The sequence below is a fragment of the Pezoporus occidentalis genome, unplaced genomic scaffold (genome assembly GCF_034315485.1).
Source record: "Pezoporus occidentalis ecotype Australia unplaced genomic scaffold, CSIRO_AGI_Poc_V1 ctg53, whole genome shotgun sequence".
In the NCBI taxonomy this organism is placed as follows: Eukaryota; Metazoa; Chordata; class Aves; order Psittaciformes; family Psittacidae; genus Pezoporus; species Pezoporus occidentalis.
The window spans coordinates 2,693,032-2,699,329 of NW_026915866.1; positions in this window are offsets into that span (position 1 = coordinate 2,693,032).

Consider the following 6,298-nt stretch of genomic DNA (forward strand, 5'->3'; position numbering starts at 1 on the left):
GTGAGAATAAATGCGATTCTCAACTGATGTAGCTGTATCACCAAGAACACCTAGTTTGGAAGTGTAGTAGCAACAGTACATATTTATTAATAGAGCATATTTCACTATAAGGAACCAAATGATGTTGGTAACCCAGCTCTGTACCTAAAATAAGCCACATCTGGATTTGTAGAGCTACATGGTTACACCTACAAAACTCTGCTAATTCAGATTTGACTTGTTAGTTGTGAGGCTAGAACTTGGAAGCTTTCAAATGTTACCTAGTATTTATATTAAATGCCTTTAAAATGCATTCCTTGAATTTGGGATAATTCCCTCCCAACGAAGACCATTATTACAATAGTAGCACTTTGTAGTACCTAATGGCAATGTCTGTACATACTTACCCATATGCATGCACACATAAACACACAGAGTATCCATTAAAAAAAGAAATATGCATGTATACCCCTAGGTACACAACATGATGCAGGATGACATCCTCATAAGGATGTGTAAAATCATGTTTCAGACATACTATAAAGTGCATGACATTTAGAGAAAAAAAGAAAGGACAATTTCCTTCTTTTCTTCAAGAATTTTCCAAATAGCAGGTCTATTATCAGGTGCAGTCAACAGTAAACCTATATTATAAACATGCAGGTATTGAACAACTCCTAGTGGCAGGAAAAACTCATCTGTCCGTGAAATGCATTAATACAGGAGATGTGTTCCTTCAGTGAACAGCAACTGCCTTTTGCACAGACTGTAACAGACTGGAATTATCATATTTGAATTTGTTTAGTTTTCATAAAACTGCGAATGGAAAAGAAAATTGAAGGCTTTGAATTCACTTTCATTTATTTCACACCTAAGAACATCTAATTATTCAAATGAAGTAAATCACTCATGCTGCAAATCTGGGCCAGGAGGGAACTCTATTTTGGTGCGAGGGGGCTGAATAAATAGGAGGAGTTTTGTTTCAAGTGTTTCGTGGGAGCTGTCATCACCTTTCTTTGCCAGTGAAAGTTGCCACTTACTTAGTGGACTGACAGAACAGATTTCATTTCTTCCTGGCCTTATTATGTAGCATTTGGAAATGACTGTCCTTTACATTTTCGCTATTAACATGTTTGTCCACTTTGAATCAACAGCACTGTCTTGTCTTCTTGCTTCTTACAAGGCTGTTCCTTGTATGATTTTTCTGGTTTTGGGAATTGGGTAATGTAACCAATTCAGCAGGATTCTATCTTACAAATGCTAACATTAGATGACCATCTTCATTATTTTTGCAAGGCTTCACAGAATTTTACAACTGAAATTCACATGAATAAAATTCCCAGTCAGACAACGGAGGATAACAGTCCCATGGGCATTGCACAATTTCCTTTCCTATACAGGAGACTGATGAAAACAGTTTTTATACTTTGTTTTATATTTATTGATTTAGAACACCCCTCAGTCAATTGCTTTTATTTTCTTGGTACAGAGGACTTCAAGTGGCAGAAAAACAGCAAAGGGAATTCAACATAAAAAGCCAGGTGTACTCAAACAGCAGGGGAATTCTGCCTCATGGAGAGCAAAGCAGCCCTGTTCTGAATCTACTTGGCTCCTTAAGGTGCTCGTCCCTGGAAGCAATTTAAAACCACAGGCTATTTTCCATTTTTGGCCTCCGACACCTGAAGCACTGCCTGGAGGAGGGAGGCAGTATGAATTTCAGCCAATTCTCAGCAAGGCTCTCATGGCTGTTTTGCTTCTCCAACCTCCTCCTCTGCCTTCCTTAAACATCCATCACGCGTCTACTTCAGTGCTTTTCAGCAGTGCCTCTGTCTTACCATGTCTTTGGATGCAGCAATGATGGAAGCATCCTGAGGAAGAGAAGAGCTGTGGTCCTTCCTCTTTTTAGAAGGAGGGTCAAAGACTAAGTCCCAACTCTCCAGGTACACTTGCAGCCTCATCACAATGTACTAGACACAATGGCTGGAGTAAGATTTTGCAGTAATATGGACACTCAGCAATGGGGACAGGGTAAGATCTAACCCTCTGAAAATTTAGCTGATTTATGGAGAGAAAGAAACAAACGGGAGAGTGGGGAGTAGAGACAAAAAGAAAAGAAGTTGAGGTATCCCAGCAGTTTGCTTTTCCTAACAACATTCTCCTTGTTGTATCTTAAGTTAACCATCATAAATGCATGGGTGCTCTGGCCTCTTACACAGAAATCTCCTATGCTGCAGCTGAAAGAAGCACACTTGTAAATCTCAGGTTCACCTTTCCCACAGAAATATGCCCTATATATGTATCAGATGCTGACAGACTCCGACCTATTCAGAGACGCAAATATTAATGAAAACTGCTGAAACCCCACTGTTATGCCTCCACCAAGGAAGCATTTTCAATGCATTTCTTCCAACGTGGGAGAAATCTCATCTGACCTAGTTTCCTACCCTGTTTGTTACCTCCTGGCTGTCTCATCTGAGGTTCCACCTGCTGTTTCTCCATCTGCCAGCCTTTTTTAGATCAGAGGAACCTTCGGAGTTACACATTAAATGTCAGGCAGGCTTAAGAAAAGTTGTTTATGTCTGTACTTAAACAGATGATATTTTCCATTAAAAATGCAGCATGGAGACACTAAAGGCTAAGATGTCATTTGCTTTTGGTTACTGTAACTCAAGAGCAAGTCTGCTTATGTGGAAACTGATGCTATTAGTTCAGACCTATGTATATTCAAGCAGAATGATGACATCCTGTGAAAACCATTATTAATGTCTTTCCCAGCAATACTGAAAGCCTCAAGCTGGGAGCCAGAAAGTATCAGATAATTTAGCCAAAGTCACTGGAAGCCTTGTGTAGACTGAAATCAAAACCCAAACCAGTAGCAGGGAACCATCTATCTTCTCCCACTTACCTTGTAAGCTGTTCCGGAGCTGAACACAAAGATTTAGTCTGCATTAATATGTCATTAAATATCAATTACCTGAACAAGTAATTACCTCTAAGGTTGCGATACCTAGGAACAACTACTCCATTCAAACCAAACATTTGAGGTACATTGCACCATGCAGTATTTACAGTATGGTATTTTGCCAGTGTGCAAGACCACAGCACTGCTGGAAAAGTCTGGTGATGCCTTAGCTGTAGGGTTTTATGGTAATCTTTGTTTTTCTGCTATTTTCATTCCTCTAACATATTCTGCAAAGGGGCCTTGATCATCTGATCTCTGTTATCTCTGAGTTCTACGCAGACTTAAGAGAGGCACCAGGAATCATTCACACCCACGTAAGTCAACAAAACCACTCCCTTGATTTTCAGTGAGTTAGGGATCAGAGCTCTGGAGCATCACCTCCATTGAACACCATCTATCTGATAAAAAAAAGTACTGTACAGCCAGAGACTTAAAAAACTCTAGAAGCAAGAGTTCCAGCAGTTATTTTCTCCCTAAAAAGCATACAGAAAAGAACTGGAAACTCATCATGTCAGTACAGACTGCCACACATAATTTGTATGAGAAGATCAAATGCATGGGTACTATGGGTGTCCTAGAACACTCATGTGAAACCAGAAGAAAACTTGCAACAGATTTCAGTGAACTTTGGATCAAATCTTAAAGGCAATTAAGTAGTTCTACTTATATATTAAGGTTTTATGAACATGTGTAGGCAGCCATTCTGTACCTGCCTTCCATTGTGCTCCTGGAATAATTTCAGGGGTTAAATGGATGGCGCTGAATCTTTGAGTCTCCCGGTGCTTGGAGGCAGAGGGCTCTATGACAGGCTTGCTGCAACTGGTTGACCTGCTGTTCACATGGGATGCTCCCATATGACAATCACTGAGCCTAGACTGCCCATAATATGAAAGCCAGTAAAATCTGTACTTCCTGAAGAGATGCAGGTATGTTACTTTTCCTCAAGTTCAGGACAGTTTAATGTACCTTAACTTGCCTATACCTGTCTCAATGGAATGAAGGAAGGTCTTGTAGCAGGGAGGGCATTTCTTTCCTTATCCCTCAAATACAATGATTTCAAGTCATTATAGTAAAGGCATCTAAAACAAGTATTAAAATTATAATTTACAATAATAAAACCATTTTTACAATGCGTCTAATTAGGAACCATTATAAGACCAAGTAAATCTGTCAAAATAGAACAAAAAAACAACATGTTTTTTTTTTATTCCCTGGAGGACTGGGATATGGTGAGAATTGCTACTAACTTGTAATTTGAGGACCAGAAGATTGCTTTTAGTTTGAGTTGAAATCTAGGCTATTAAGGAAAAAAGTGCTCTGAGCTATATTCCTCTCTGGCAGGCATTGCTTAAGCAAACGCGATCACAACAGTACAAGCATTTTTTAATACCCAGGGCAGGCACTTAAAAAATTTGAATACAGCAGTATCTACTTAGTTAGCTGACAGTTCTCCAACATAATTCTGACATTTGCAATCCACGTGTCAGTATTCATTGCACTGCAGGAAATATGCCAAAATGCCATTTAGTTTACCTGGAAAGGATGGTCAGACAGCCCTTAAGGAATCTAATTAAAATGCAGCTTGTTACCAGAGCAGTGCATCTTACTGTGCTGCCATAGTAACCAGGGGTCCCATGGACTTTTGGGGCCATCTGAGGGCATGTTTGCAAGAGGCACAAGAACTAATCTGATTGCCTGTGGTACATTTTAAATGACCTGAAAACTCTGAATGATTTGCTGATGTTAACCTATGAAAGAAAACAATTATCTCCTACACGTTCAGACAATGGACCAGTCTCAGGAGTCAATTTATTCTTATTACTGTTTTTTTTTTTTATGTCATACTGCTCCCCACAGCTTATTTAAGAAGCACCTAATTGACCTGCAGCATGTGAGCAACCAAACAGTTTAATATGATTCCCTAATAGAAAAACAACAATGATCAAGACCTGTGGGCTGTGGAAGAGACGATGAACAACAGAAATATGTGTTCTACTTAGGCTGCTATTTCAAGTGCTATTTCTTGAAGCATCAGGCATCTGCCTGCCCTCAGTTGTTGCTTTTGGTGGATGAGTCCCTGCTAGCATGCTGGGAAAATAAATCATGCTGCAGTGCTGGGCTTTTCTTCCTGAAACCTTCTACTACAACAGAAAGATCCTTAAACAGTGTTAATAATTATAAAAGGAGTATCTTACAATATTTGGACATTGTGCCTTGTCCTAATATTTATTTTCCATGTATGCAATCAATAGATTTGCCGCTGAGGCATTAAGATGAATTTTAACAGTAGAGATGTCCAGGTCAAGAGATTCTTTTGACACATCACCTGTAAAGAAGACTTCAAATTGTTAGTGGGTTGTTTCAGGTTGTCATGAAGCATTTCTGCAAAAGAGTGGTGGACTTTGATGAAAATATCAGCTAGCTGTTTGAAATGAACAAGGGGATTTTTAGTTGCTTTGAAAGAAGAGCTTGACAGCGATTTTTCAGAAATAAATGAAATTCCTTAGAATTGTGGGGTTGGGAATGGGGGGTGACATGAGAAATTGGAAGCACCAGCTCCAATATGTTCACGTGATTTTGGCTCACCGTGCTACACCATCAGCTTCCACTGTATGCAGCTAGGATAGGTACATACGTGGAAAAATCTATTCCACATTGGGCATGCCAATACAAGGAAGGCTGCAGAAAGCCAGAAAGGAGTTCATTTCAAGAACAAGTTGGAGAGTTCAGCCTTTGGGGATTTGGGTCTCTTTTTGTAAATACCAGTGTCACACATTATGTGGTTATGCTAAAGTTTCCACATTTACAAAACCAGACAATGATATTTACCTGTTTTAAGAGCCATGCCCTAGAACACTGGGAAGACTAGAGGTATGCAAAGTTCAAAATCCTGCTCAGGATTAGATAAACAAAAAAATACTGCATCATTCAGTTAGAGGCAACATTTGATTCAAAATAACAGATAATAAAACATGAGAGAAGTAAAAGTATCTCACATTTAAGTCTTCTGGATTGGAAGAAAATTTTCCTGGATGGAAAAATATCCAGGCAATATAATAACTAAAATTAGAGTGTCTAAAAACAGACAGTAGATTGTACTTTTGCTAAATGGATCTTTATAGAAGACAAACTGTTTGCAACTAATCCATCACGCTTCTGTATTGCCCAGTGCTCTAACAACCATGAAATAATAATTCTTCAAAGGGCCCTGGTACTCTCAATTCTTCACCCTGATTTTGTATAGAGTGGGCTTCCCCTTGCTGGTTTTGTTCCTCCCGTTCCTTCACGGGAATACATTAACACGGGTTTTTGGAGAGGAAAGGTGGTGTTGTAAATCAACACTATTTTAGGAGTTTG